Here is a 15,499-nt window from a genome sequence, read left to right on the forward strand (position 1 = left end):
GAATCTAAAAAAGGAAAAGAAATCTGTAGTTAGAAGTTTAAAATATAACTCAGCTAGATTAAGGTCACAGCTGCAGGTGGATAACAGAACAGTACATACATTACAAAAATGTGCAGATGAGAAATCCCATTTGTGGGGTATGTATCCATTAAGACAGAAAAATTATCAGTCATGTAGCCAGAATCAACATATGATGGCTGGCCTCTGTCACCTTCTGACCCACTCTTGCCTCAAGAAGCTAACAGTTTCTCTCTCTCTCTCTCTCTCTCTCTCTCTCTCTCTCTCTTTCTCTCTGAGAGTGTAAGTGGATGTGAATTTGGCAGAAACAATTACCACTTCTCCAGAGATAGTTCAACTTACTTCCAGTACTTCCAGATGTCCTCCTGGGTGGGGTTATAACACTAGACCCTCTCAGCAGTGTCAATTAGTACCCACCTCAATTCCCTCAGATCAAATGTTAATGCATATAGCTAATAAAGGGAAACAGTGGTATCACAAACAAATATGGAGCAAATGCTAAACGTGGGAAAATTGAAAATATTTCCTAATAAGAGCTTGTCATCAAAAACTTGCAGTTTGGGTAAGATTAAGTACATTATTACCCAGTTCTCAGTTGTTACAAATGGGGTAGGAATATCACTGGGCATCCCATGTTAAGCAAACTGAAGAACAGAATGAGTCTGACTATTCTACTTATTCTAATACACCTCCTACACAAATGCAGCCCTTGTGAGAAGTCCCAAATCCAGCAGTGAGAGGCAGCAAGGATGAACCTATTGTAAGAGTAGTACAACCATGGATACAGTGGATTTTCAAATCATTAAAGATTCTCTCTTCCACCCATTCGAACACATTTGGCAAAATATGCAAAAATCTTAGTAGGACTTGTGCAATTGCAAAACCCTACCATTGAAGACATGAGATGGGTAAAGAAATCCTCCACACCTCCTGTTATTTTTAGGAAATACGGGATACATTTAACATAGGTGACAACATTCCAAAACATACATATGATGGATTTCTAGCTGATAGAAATAACCTCTTAGAAGCCATTACCACACCATGCAAAACCCTACTCCTAATTGGGTAAGAAAAAAAGCTATTGTGCAGTAAAAGAATAAATCTATTAATGCATATATGCAACACATGATAGATACACTTAAAGGTTTTCTGGACATCCACAGCCTATGGAAGGAGTGGCAACCAGTGGGCAGTCAGCAGCTTTTATAAAAGGTCTGTTAATACACATACAAGAGCAGATTAAAAAGGTTCGCTTAGGCATTCATGAAATTGTAAATCAGGCACGTTATGAAGCAGATAACATACTTAGAAAAGAAAAAGAACCAAAAAAAGAGTAGTAGACATTCATCTCCCGCAGTTCACTACAATCGAGGGTGGGAAAGGGGAAAAAAGAAAATGTGGGAAAAGAGGTAGATTTCAATTCTTTCAGCAACCTCAGGACAATATCAGCAAAATTATTATCCCCCCCTAACTCAACACCATCACCACAAGGTGCACCATGTTTAAATGCTTGTTTTAATTGTAGTACAACTAGGTGCTGGTGAAATGAGAATCCATTATCTTGACAGCAAGCAAGTTTGCCAAATATTCAAATGCCATAGCAACCTGAAAGAAATTAAGAAACCCTCCTGTATGTAACACTACTTGGCAGCCACCAGTGTGTTAACAAACTCATTAAGACAGCCTTGAGCAAGAACCACAGTTATTTCCCTTGGTACCAATTGATCAAGACGGTCGTTTTGTCAACTTAACAATGCAAAATACATTTATCAGATATCTTGTCGATACAGGATATATTAGATCTATGATTACTTCAGCAAATGCTGAAAACCTTCCACTTTCTAAACACAATTTGGGGTGTTGGCATGTCCAGAGTTCCTTCAACTAATCTGGAGACTAAACATGTTCCTATTTAAATTGGTCCATTAAAGGATCAGCATGCCTTTAATGTAGAAAATTTGACCCCTTTAAATATGTTAGGCAGAGATTTACTGTTGTAAGGGTAGATGTACTGTTTATTGCACATATGATGGTGTATTTTTAGATGTTCCAAATGAATCTTTAGGATTATATTCAAATACTATCTGTACAGATAAAGATGTCTGTTTTTGCTAATATAATATTAGAACAAAATGCAAAAAAAAAAAAAATGGTGTGAAGAAATTAAATGTTATCCCTCTGCACCTCTAGACTACCCACATAATGAGGTAGGACTCATAAACGATGCAAAACCCGTGTGTATAACATTAAAACCTTGTGAACACCTGCCTACAGTAGTTCAGTATCCTTTGTCAGTAGAAACAGAGAAAAAAAAACAACCAGTTATTTCTCAAGGAATCATTGTCCTAACTCACAGTCCTTGCAATACTCCTATTTTGCCAGTTAAAAAAATGAAAAAAAAAGCACAAACAGGCTTGTACAGAATTTACATGCAGTAAATACTGTAGTAGTACCAATACTTCCAGCTGTTCCTAATCCTGCAACAATACTAAGTACTATTCCTTCAGATGTCACAACCTTCTCAGTGACAGATATTTCACCTGCTTTCTTTTCCATCCCTATACATCCACATAGTCAATACCCATTTGCAGTTGCTGACAGGAGACAGCAATACACTTAGACTACATTACCATAAGGGTATGTAAAATCTCTCACCCTTTTCTCTAGAAAAAAAAAAAGTTAAATAAGATTAAGTTTCCCTGTGGGCATACTTTGATGACTGTAAACAAGACACTATTTTTCTCTTGACTCAGTTATCAAAATTAAAATTTAAGGTTAATAAAGATAAATGACAGTTGTAAACTGTGAAGACTGGTAGAGAAGGGGTGAAGGCTGCCAGCCTAGTCAAATAGAATTTAATACATAATTCTGGCATTTGTAAATATAAATGTAAAATACAGGCTTGTGTCTTAAATGTAAAGAAATGCTGTTTCAACAATGCAGCAGGTAGCTAGGGAGGCACCTGATTCTCAAGGGAAGGAGGAATCTGTATACTGGGACAAAGGGTTACTGTACAGAAAGTGGACCCCTGAGGGAGAGCTAGAAGGTGAGAGAGTACAGCAGTTGGTAGTGCCTAGAGCCTACCATCTGGCGCTTCTAGCCATAGCCCATGATATTCTCTTTGCAGGTCATATGGGCATAAAACGTACAAAGAGGCGTGTTATGCAGAACTTCTATTGGCCTGAAATTTCCAGAGATGTAACAGGGTACTTCAGGACCTGTGAGCAGTGCCAATAGGTAGGCAAGGCAGGACACAAGGTGAGAGCTCCTTTGATGCCTTTGCCTGTGATTGAGGAGCCATTTCAGAGGGTAGCTATGGATATTGTGGGTCCACTGAGTACCCCAAGTTCCATAGGGAAAAAGTATAGCCTAGTGGTTGTAGATTATGCTACACAATACCCTGAGGCAGTGGCTTTGTCCTCCACCGAGGCAGAGAAGGTGGCAAATGCTTCGTTAGAGATTTTCAGCAGGGTGGGTTAAGAGATGGGTAAAGAAATCCTCCACACCTCCTGTTATTTTTAGGAAATACGGGATAAATTTAACATAGGTGACAATATTCCAAAACATACATATGATGGATTTCTAGCTGATAGAAATAACCTCTTAGAAGCCATTACCACACCATGCAAAACCCTACTCCTAATTGGGTAAGAAAAAAAGCTATTGTGCAGTAAAAGAATAAATCTATTAATGCATATATGCAACACATGATAGATGCACTTAAAGGATTTCTGGACATCCACAGCCTATGGAAGGAGTGGCAGCCAGTGGGCAGTCAGCAGCTTTTATAAAAGGTCTGTTAATACACATACAAGAGCAGATTAAAAAGGTTTGCTTAGGCATTCATGAAATTGTAAATCAGGCACGTTATGAAGCAGATAACATACTTAGAAAAGAAAAAGAACCAAAGAAAGAGTAGTAGACATTCATCTCCCGCAGTTCATTACAATCGAGGGTGGGAAAGGGGAAAAAAGAAAATGTGGGAAAAGAGGTAGATTTCAATTCTTTCAGCAACCTCCAGGACAATATCAGCAAAATTATTATCCCCCCCCCTAACTCAACACCATCACCACAAGGTGCACCATGTTTAAATGCTTGTTTTAATTGTAGTACAACTAGGTGCTGGTGAAATGAGAATCCATTATCTTGACAGCAAGCAAGTTTGCCAAATATTCAAATGCCATAGCAACCTGAAAGAAATTAAGAAACCCTCCTGTATGTAATACTACTTGGCAGCCACCAGTGTGTTAACAAACTCATTAAGACAGCCTTGAGCAAGAACCACAGTTATTTCCCTTGGTACCAATTGATCAAGACGGTCGTTTTGTCAACTTAACAATGCAAAATACATTTATCAGATATCTTGTCGATACAGGATATATTAGATCTATGATTACTTCAGCAAATGCTGAAAACCTTCCACTTTCTAAACACAATTTGGGGTGTTGGCATGTCCAGAGTTCCTTCAAATAATCTGGAGACTAAACATGTTCCAATTTACATTGGTCCATTAAAGGATCAGCATGCCTTTAATGTAGAAAATTTGACCCCTTTAAATATGTTAGGCAGAGATTTACTGTTGTAAGGGTAGATGTACTGTTTATTGCACATATGATGGTGTATTTTTAGATGTTCCAAATGAATCTTTAGGATTATATTCAAATACTATCTGTACAGATAAAGATGTCTGTTTTTGCTAATATAATATTAGAACAAAATGCAAAAAAAAAAATGGTGTGGAGAAATTAAATGTTATCCCTCTGCACATCTAGACTACCCACATAATGAGGTAGGACTCATAAACGATGCAAAACCTGTGTGTATAACATTAAAACCTTGTGAACACCTGCCTACAGTAGTTCTGTATCCTTTGCCAGTAGAAACAGAGAAAAAAAACAACCAGTTATTTCTCAAGGAATCATTGTCCTAACTCACAGTCCTTGCAATACTCCTATTTTGCCAGTTAAAAAAATGAAAAAAAAAAGCACAAACAGGCTTGTACAGAATTTACATGCAGTAATTACTGTAGTAGTACCAATACTTCCAGCTGTTCCTAATCCTGCAACAATACTAAGTACTATTCCTTCAGATGTCACAACCTTCTCAGTGACAGATATTTCACCTGCTTTCTTTTCCATCCCTATGCATCCACATAGTCAATACCCATGCATCCACATAGTCAATACCCATTTGCAGTTGCTTACAGGAGACAGCAATACACTTAGACTACATTACCATAAGGGTATGTAAAATCTATCACCCTTTTCTCTAGAAAAAAAAAAGTTAAATAAGATTAAGTTTCCCTGTGGGCATACTTTGATGACTGTAAACATGACACTATTTTTCTCTTGACTCAGTTATCAAAATTAAAATTTAAGGTTAATAAAGATAAATAACAGTTGTAAACTGTGAAGACTGGTAGAGAAGGGGTGAAGGCTGCCAGCCTAGTCAAATAGAATTTGATACATAATTCTGGCATTTGTAAATATAAATGTAAAATACAGGCTTGTGTCTTAAATGTAAAGAAATGCTGTTTCAACAATGCAGCAGGTAGCTAGGGAGGCACCTGATTCTCAAGGGAAGGAGGAATCTGTATACTGGGACAAAGGGTTACTGTACAGAAAGTGGACCCCTGAGGGAGAGCTAGAAGGTGAGAGAGTACAGCAGTTGGTAGTGCCTAGAGCCTACCATCTGGCGCTTCTAGCCATAGCCCATGATATTCTCTTTGCAGGTCATATGGGCATAAAACGTACAAAGAGGCGTGTTATGCAGAACTTCTATTGGCCTGAAATTTCCAGAGATGTAACAGGGTACTCCAGGACCTGTGAGCAGTGCCAATAGGTAGGCAAGGCAGGACACAAGGTGAGAGCTCCTTTGATGCGTTTGCCTGTGATTGAGGAGCCATTTCAGAGGGTAGCTATGGATATTATGGGTCCACTGAGTACCCCAAGTTCCATAGGGAAAAAGTATATCCTAGTGGTTGTAGATTATGCTACACAATACCCTGAGGCAGTGGCTTTGTCCTCCACTGAGGCAGAGAAGGTGGAAAATGCTTAGTTAGAGATTTTCAGCAGGGTGGGTTTCCCAAATGAAATACTGTTGATCAAGGTTCCAATTTTATGTCAGACCTGCTGGCTTGTCTGTGGAAGTCCTGTGGGGTGAAGCCCATGAAGACAACCCCCTACCATCCCCAGACTAATCATCTTGTTGAGAGGTTAAATTCTACAATCAAGTCCATGCTACGGGCATTTGCAGATCAGTTTAAGAAGGAGTGGGACAAATATTTGCCCCATCTGTTGTTTGCTTACAAAGAGGTTCCCCAGGAATCCACAGAGTTTTCAACCTTTGAGTTGCTGCATGGGCATTGGTTGAGGGGACCTCTAGATTTAATTCAACATGAATGGGAAGGTGAGTGCGAGTTTCACAAGGAGTCTGTTGTGGCATACATCCTAAACTTCAGGACAAGGCTCAGGGAACTCCTGGGCTTGGCCCAGGAGAACCTGGCAGAAGCCCAACAACAGAAAAAGGTGTGGTATGACAGGAATGCTCGAGCTAGAGAGTATGCTGTGAGGCAGCAGGTAATGGTTCTTATTCCTGTCAGACACAACAAGCTGCAAGCAGCTTGCGATGGTCCCTACAAGGTGGTAAGAAAGGTAAGTGATGTTAACTACATGGTGAAACTGCTAGGCAGACGGCATGGGCACAAACTCTACAATGTTAACATGATGAAAACCTTACCATATTGGGATGCCCTTGTGCTGAGCATTTGCAGTGGATTGCAGGAGGAGTCAGGGAGATCTGTTGACTGATCTCCTCAGTGAGGCTTGGACAGACACCTCAGTGGAAGGGGTAGCAATGTCCCAACAGCTATCTCCTACCCAGGTTCAAGAAATCCGAGCAGTGTTGCAGGAGTTTGGGAACATGTTCACTGGGAAACCAGGGTGGACCCACCTGGTGCAGCACCTGGTGGATACAGGACCCCAAAGGCCTATTAGGCAGGCCCCTTATAGGGTGCCAGAGAGTGTCAGACAGACTCTGAGGGAGGAGGTACAGGAGATGTTGGAACTAGGGGTGATTCAAGAGTCCAACAGTCCCTGGGCTTCCCCAGTGGTGCTGGTGCCAAAGAAGGATGGCAGCACCAGGATTACCAGCCTCAAACAGATGCCCTACGCAGATTGTCTAAAAAAACTCCAGCTTTAATCTGTCGCATATCGACTACTCAGAGGCAATCTCTGCCTAACATACAAAGCTATGTCAAACCCAGTGCTGTTGGACATGCTCCATGCAAAGAAATCCCAATCCCTTCGAGCTACACACTCTAGGGACCTAAACCTTGTCACCACAATAAATAGAACATGCTGGAGGGATAGATTCCTGTCTCAGAGACTTCCCATACTCTGGAACAAACTACCTATCTATATCAAACAAAGCTCCTCATTAGCACTCTTCAAGAAAAATCTTGATGATTGGATGGGAGATAGGAAATTCACCCCAGGGATCACTTCTGTGGCTCTGCTTGACAGGGGCAGAAGAAAATAATTTTCTTGGGTGTCAAAAGCCAGGGTACCATTTGGCTAGGCTTATATAGGCCCTAGGGCCAATAGCCTTGTACCTACATATGAACCTATGAACTACAGAAAATTAAATAGTCACACAGAGTTGGATGCTTACCCCATGTCTAGGACAGATGAGGTCCTAGAGCAGCTGGGTGGAACCAAGCATCTTGCAACCATTGATCTTACCAAGGGTTACTGGCAGGTGCCCTTGACTCCCAGTGCTAGAGAGAAGTCAGCCTTTGTGACTCCTTTTGGCTTGTATGAGTTCACAAAGATGCCATTTGGGATGAAGAATGCCCCAGCAACTTTCCAGAGGCTGGTGGATAATACCCTAGCAGGAGCAGGAATATTTGCCCTTGCTTACCTAGACGCTATTGCCATCTACAGCCATTAGTGGCCACAGCACCTTCAGCATGTCAGAGAGGTGTTGGGCAGACTGCAGAGGGCAGGGCTGACCATTAAGCCGAGCAAATGTCAGGTGGGTATGGCAGAGGTCTCCTACCTAGGACATAGAGTGGGGAGTGGTAAGATAAGGCCAGGACCTGCCAAAGTGGAAGCTATTCAGGCATGGCCTGCACCTGTTACTAAAAAGCAGGTGAGGACATTCTTAGGGGCAGAAGGGTACTATAGAAAGTTCGTCCCCAGTTATAGTACCATGGCTGCTCCTCTCAAAGACCTGACAAGGAAGAACAGGCCAGATAAGGTAGTGTGGACCCCAGCATGTGAACAGGCATTCCAGAAGCTTAAAGAAGCTTTGAGGGTACTATAGAAAGTTCATCCCCAGTTATAGTACCATGGCTGCTCCTCTCAAAGACCTGACAAGGAAGAACAGGCCAGATAAGGTAGTGTGGACCCCAGCATGTGAACAGGCATTCCAGAAGCTTAAAGAAGCTTTGAGAGGACCCCCTGTGTTAGCAAGTCCAGATTACAGCAAATAATTTGTTGTACAAGTGGATGCTTCGAACCATGGGGTGGGGGCTGTACTTTGCCAGATTTCTTCAGAGGGGAAGAGCACCCAGTAGTTTATCTCAGTCATAGGCTCCGACCCAGGGAGGAATGCTATGCAGCTGTAGAAAAGGAATGTCTAGCCATATTGTGGGCACTGCAGAAACTTCAACCTTATCTGTATGGAATAAAATTCACTATAATGACGGATCACAACCCCCTAATATGGTTAAACAGAGCCAGACAGCAAAATGCCAAGTTGCTAAGATGGAGCCTGGGGTTGCAAGCATATGATATGTCAGTGCAGCACTGCAATGGGATTAGCAATGCCAATGCAGATGGGCTCTCAAGACAGGGAATGGGATGAGGTACACTCAGATTGACCTAACCTTCTCAAGTGGCGCTTCTCAAGGGTCACTTAAAAAACTAGCTTGAGTTCTCCGGGGGAGGGGATGTGAAGACTAGTAGAAAAGGGTTGAAAGCTGCCAGCCTAGTCAAATAGAATTTGATACATAATTCTGGCATTTGAAATATAAATGTAAAATACAGGCTTGTGTCTTAAATGTAAAGAAATGCTGTTTCAACAATGTAGCAACATTGCCATCTGCTGTAAGGAAAACTAAGCCGAGCATTTCAAATGTTCTTTGAAATTAAAATTATGTTTTGTATGTCCTTTGAAGTTAGAATTTGGAGTTGATGAGCCTGGAGTAAGCATCCTGACTATTGTTTTAAGGCTAAAGTTAATGACCAGAATTTACATGTAGAATGTCCTTTATTGCTCTAAGTGTAAAAGAATGTAAATGTAGTTTTGGTGGGCCTGGAAACCAGGAAAGTGTAAACAAATGATGTAATGTTTTATCAGAACTGCAGTTTTAATTTAAACAGTGAGAACCCAAAATTATTAAGCATTTTCTGTCTGACTATTCAACTCAGCACTTAATAGCTAGGACTATAAAGATTAGACTAAGTGTTTTTCTGTTATGTCAGAACTGTACTACGGAATTATTTTACGTTTCTGTGTGATCTCTGAACTCTTGAGTAGCACTGTGGTGTAGTAGTATTGTCTTGTGTTTTTAGTATTTATTATCAAATATTTTTAAAACCTCTTAACTGTGGCTGGTTTATGTAGAGATAGTTAAGCTCTAGAGTACATTGCATGCTTATAAGTGATCCTGTAATAAGCCCTTCCAAAGCCTTAAGATTGCTTAAGTTACACTACTATTGGATGATAATACTGCACAGTAATAATTGGACACCCTTTTAAGGGCCTTTGGGTAGCTGATAATTATTAGCTGGTGGTGGCAGTAATTACTACCGTATAGTCTGGGTAAAGGAGCACGGCTAGACAATCTGTGTCAGCCTTTCCCAGGAGTGTCTGTGAAGTTGTATAAATACTTATCTCCAAGTGTGTGTGTGTGTGTGTGTGTGTGTGTGTGTGTGTGTGTGTGTGTGTGTCAGCTACTTGGGCAGGGACACAAAGCACTGGTTGGACAGAGAAGGTACTGGAGGTTAGCTTGTCAGCTAGGCTGAGATCTGGACCCTATAACTGTGCCAGTGGGGAGTCTTATTGGGGACCTGGGGAGCAAGGGAGCAACCAGCTCCAGACTGACTGTGATCTCTGTGTGCACTTAAGGGAATTTGTACTTTACTGCGTGTATTTGTTATCCTTTCCCCTCTTATGAGATGCCCTCTCTGGTGTTAGTGGTGAGGATTGAGGCTCCTTGATTGCTGGACCAGGGCGCAGCCTTCACATAGACATTGCAGGTTCAGTACTTGGGATATCTTATTTCAGAGGGCACTAGACAAATTTTGCCTTCACTTACTGCTGCAAAAAAAATTGTACCATGCTCTACTACATTAAAACAGTTGCAAGCATTTCTGAGATTAACAGGTTACTGCTGACAATGGATTTCTAACTATGCAAAAGTTGTAAAAGAGTTATGTACTTACCATAACTTGGAATCTCTGCTATCCAGTGTCTTTATTCATCACGGATGAGTGTAGGATCTGACATTGAATCTGAGCCGACAATTAGGAAGACAGCTCCTGAGCTCAAGCTCTCTCCCCTTCCCAAGATCCCTTGCTAACTACAATCCTCAGATCGAGTTTGCTGGATAGTAAAAGGAGGCAGTGAATACTGCCTAAAAAGATTTAAGGATACTAAGGGATACTTCCCTCACTAACTCCCCAGTCACCAGAAGAAGGGTGAAGGAGGGTGAGAACGGGATGAATAATGACACTGGATAGCACAGATTACAAGTTATGGTAAGTACATAACTCTTTATCTGATGCTATCCATGTCATTATTGATCACGGATGGGTCAGAGTCAACAGCTACCAATAACCCTGGGAGGCCTCATGGAAGGATATGCCGGAGCAAGAAGAACCAAAGGAAGGTCTGCTCCTGGACACCAAGTGTAACTTGTAATGAGCAACAAAGGTGTGGGAATTAGACCAAGTAGCAGCAGCACAAATCTTATCTCAAGAAAGTTTAGCCAAGAAGGCAGAAGATGTGGTTACTGACCTAGAAGAGTGAGCTTTGACTGGTCCAGAGAGTTCCAGGTGTCTGCTTTTGTAAATATAAGAAATATAGCTGGCAATAGACACCTTGGAAACTACTTGACCTCTCCTGGCTTGAGAAAAGGCAACAAAGAGCTGATCAGAGTTTTGAAAATTTTCAGTCCACTTGAGGTAAAAACGTAGCTACCTATGATCATCCAAACAATACAACTGATATTATTCTTTATTGAAAAAATTAGGAAAGAATACAGGAAGTTGAATCGACCAATTAAGATTTGCCTCGGAAGCTACGTTAGGGACAAAGGAAGGATTGGTCCTGACAAGCACTCTATCTTTATGAAATACATTGAAGGGAAGCTTTTTTCATAGAGCATGCAGTACAGAGACCCTCTTGGCAGAAGTAACTGCCACCAAAAAGGCCTTCTTCCAGGACAGGACTTTAAGGTCACAGGTAACGGCAGGCTCAAAAAGTTTCTGGATCAGAGACTGCAGCACTATAGTGAGATCCCAAGGAGGGAAGGGATCTTTTACTGGAGGTCTGAGTAGAAAGATCCCTTTTAGGAAGGCCTTACACAGCCTAGAAGAAAAGTTGGTAGGGCTTTCACTCAAATGGAAGTTGGGGATAGTGGCCAGCTGAAGTTTGAATGTAGAGAAACTACCTCTCTGCTGAAAAATTGAGGCCAGAAACACAAGATGTCAGGGACAGAAGCTGAAAAGGGATCTAAATTGCATTGTTTTGCACAGATAGAAAATCTCCTCCATTTTCTGGAATACACCTTCTTGTTAGATTACTTCTGATAATCCAAAATAATGGTCTTAACTGGGGAAGGCAGCCTGGACTGGGAAAGAATCATTGGAATTGGAGGAACCAAGCAGTCAGATGAAGGAACTGAAGGTTGGAAAGAGGACGCCCCCAAGGATGAGAAATGAGATTTGGAATGGGATCTAATATCCAAGGTAGACATTTAAGGTGAGAACAAAGCAGGAAAAATCATGCCCGATGAGCCAAAAGGGGACAATGAGGATGAGAGGAGTCTTCAGGAATGAGCTTTCTGTAAGACTTTGGGAATGAGGGGAGTTGGGGGATAGGCATACAGAAGACCCAACAGCCAATCGTGAACCACAGCATCCCTGGGTGACTCCCCCATCGGGGTGATCAGGGCAAAGTATTTGCTGCATTTGTGATTCAGGGATCACTCATGGGGACTCAGGATAGATCTGCTGAGTTTGTCGGCTAATAGGTTAGAACTGCTGTGAATATGCATTGCAAGAAGAAAGCGCCCAGAAGACATTGCCCATTCCCACACTTTCATGGCCTCTCTGCACAGGGGATAAGATCGTGTTCCCCCCTGCTTGCTGATATACCAGACCACCACCACGTTGTCTGACTGAATTGCAATGGTCCTGAGAGGGAGACAGTCTTGGAAGGCTTGCAACATTAGAAGGACTGCTCTCATCTCCAGAACACTGATGTGCAATTTGGTCTCTAAGGGGGACCATGTGGTTTGGGCAGTCCTTCCTCAATAATGCCCCCCCACCCTAACACGGAACTGTCCGTGGTCACCGTGGCTTGGGGTTGGGGAAGAAGGGTCTGTCTAGAAGAAGGCCCTGAGTTTGGAGCCACCAAGCAAGGTGACATCTGCAGACTTGAGAAATCCTGACGGTCATGGACATGGCATGAATTTGAGCTGACCACTGCACCACAAGGGTCCACTGAAGAACTCACATACGATATCTACTGAGAGGGACTAACTGAATAGCCACTGCCATTGAACCTAGCACCTGCAAGATTAAATGGACTGAGAGATATTCCAGATTCAGAAGAAGACAGACCTATTCCTGAATCATTTCAACTCTGCATGGGGGAAGTGCTGCAGTCACTGACACCATGTCCAGAAGGACCTCGACAAATTCCAGGTTCTGACATGGGGCAAGATGAGATTTGGGCAGGTTGACTGTGATGCCTAAGTCCTGAAAGAGACTGAGATTGTAATCCATGGCCCAGGTGAGTTGATGCGTTGTGGGTGCCGTGAGGATTCAATCATCTAGATATGGAAAGACCTGTAAATTCTTGCAGCCAGACATGGGCTGCTACCACTGCCATACATTTGGTAAACACCCGGCGTCTGAGGTAAGCCCAAGGAGCAGGGCTCCGAACTGATAGTGATTGGCCCCCAGCCAGAAGTGCAGGTATCTCCTGGAGCATCTTTCAATTTTGATGAGATAGCATGCGTCCTTAAGATCCACTGAGCACATCCAACTGTCCTTGCACAGAAGAGCCAGAATGGACTGAACAGTGACCATCCAGAACTTCGACTTCTTGACTGACAAATTTAAAACAGTGAGGTCCAGAATGGGAAGCAGATCCCTGGACTTTCTGGGTACCAAAAAAGAAGCAAGAGTAAGTTCTGGACCCTTATTGCCCTGTTGGGACCTCTTGGATTGCACTCTTTGGAAGGATGTCTTGAACCTCTCGAAGGGCCAACTCCCTTTGGTGGAGTGGAACATCCAGGAGAGAGTTTTCAGTTGGAGGGGGATAAAAAAAGAGTATGAAGTAACCGCTGGATATGATGTTTGACACCCACTGATCTGAGTTAGTACTTTCCCAGGCTAGTGGGTGGAGGAAGAGATAACCCCCAACTGCCACCAGGGCAGGACAGCTGGGCAGCACTGAGGGGGCTTCTCTGAGAATGGTGCCTGGGAGCTCTGGTTCTGCAGACCCCCTCTGCCTCTGGGGTGGCGTCTGCTGTAAAACCCCTTTCCCCGGCCAGAGGAAGAGGATTCCTGTGGAGCATCCTGGAAGGAAGACTGAGACCTGTGGAACCACAGTTTCTCACTACCCCCCTCTGATTCTTGGAAAACAATTGTTGGGGAGTAGAAAACTTGATCCTGACCATGGACAGAGTCTTTCCATCCTGCTCGCTATGGGTTAAAGTTTCTTTGACCGAAGGACCAGAGTTGACCCATTGAAAGATGTGTTAGTGAATGATGCCTTGAAGTTTTCTGCAAACCTGCAAAGGCAAAGCCAGGCATGACGCCTAATGGCAATGCCTGTGCCAACCACTTCAGAGGTGGCCTCCACCACATTGGAGGTCAACCTATTTGAGGAATTAGCTAGGGAAGTCAGAGAAGATAGCTTCAGGGAGACCAATTTAAGACTTTCCAGAGGCAGCAACTCAGAAAGGGAGGTGGTGAGTTCCAATACCAAGTCCCTTTGCAGCCAGGTAAAGTGAGCCATGTAGTTAGTTGCTCTCAGTCCGAACATAGCTGAGGCAAACACGCACTTTCCAAAATGGTCAATAGCCTGAGACTCTATTCGGGGGATGGACTGTGGAGCTCTGTTCAGCGAGCTCCTTTTTAGTAGCACTGGCTACCACAATAGTATCAATGAGAATGCCTTTGCTCCAAAAAGCCTTGTCTTAGGGGGGACTTAGGAACTTATCAGCTCTCTTGAGAACTGATTCTCCTGTGTCTGGTTCCTTCCCTGCCCTGATAGATATGAGTTGGAAGAGCTCATCAGCAGAGGGAGACACCCAGATTGAAGATGGGCCCATCCCAAAGGCCTTCAGGAACACAGATTCCTCTGAAGATGGGGTGGGGGAAGAGGATCTCGAGGATGTTCCCAAAGGACACCTCCTCGGATGGAAGTCTGGGGGACCCATCTCCTTCTCTGAAATCCATGTCTTCAGTGAGGGACTCTCGAGGGAAGTCCAAGTGCCTCCTCTTGCACATGCTCTTCTGAGGAGGCTCCTCCACGGTGGGCTCTGGGGAGGACTCATAAGAGGAAGGGACCCCGATGAGGGCAATGCCCATTTGAAGGTGCTCATGGGAAGGCTGACCCTGGTAGGATGATGAGGTGTCACCGCCCAATGTTGAGTGAGGCTGGAGAGATCCAGAGGAGAGGTAGTGGCAGCTGGTCATCTGGAGACAGTCCTCTCTATCATCCAGAAAGCCAACGAGCTGGATGAAGTCCCCCTTCCCCCCGTCCGCAGCCAACTGGGATGGAAGGGGTGACTCTGATACAGCACCAATGTTCCCAGATGATATCAGCCCAAAGCTGTCCAAAGTGGAGGTCCCCAAAAGGATGGACTGGCCCGAAATCTCCGTTCCTGACCCCACTCACAGGTGAATCCCACCAGCCTCGAGGGGTTGAGGCACCACCAGCTCCGAGGGCAATGGAGCTGAACCCGCCAGGGAAGGGAAGTAATGCCCAACACAGTTGGCCTCTCCCAAGGGATGCCCTGATTCTGGGAAACCAAATCCAGATGGGTCGGTTGGGGAGAGAGGAGTTCCATGGATGGAGTACATCCCCTGGGAAAATGGGCAGGGGATGGCAACAAGCCCAGCTTGATTTGGGCCTTGAGAAAGCTCCACATCATCCTATCCATATCTGAGGGGAGTAGGCTCCTGGTGGAATGGGAAGATAGTGAGGAATGGCCCGACCTAGCTGAGGGCCT

The sequence above is a fragment of the Protopterus annectens genome, chromosome 1.part2 (assembly GCF_019279795.1).
Source record: "Protopterus annectens isolate FY-2018-M chromosome 1.part2, PAN1.0, whole genome shotgun sequence".
NCBI classification, from domain to species: domain Eukaryota; kingdom Metazoa; phylum Chordata; order Ceratodontiformes; family Protopteridae; genus Protopterus; species Protopterus annectens.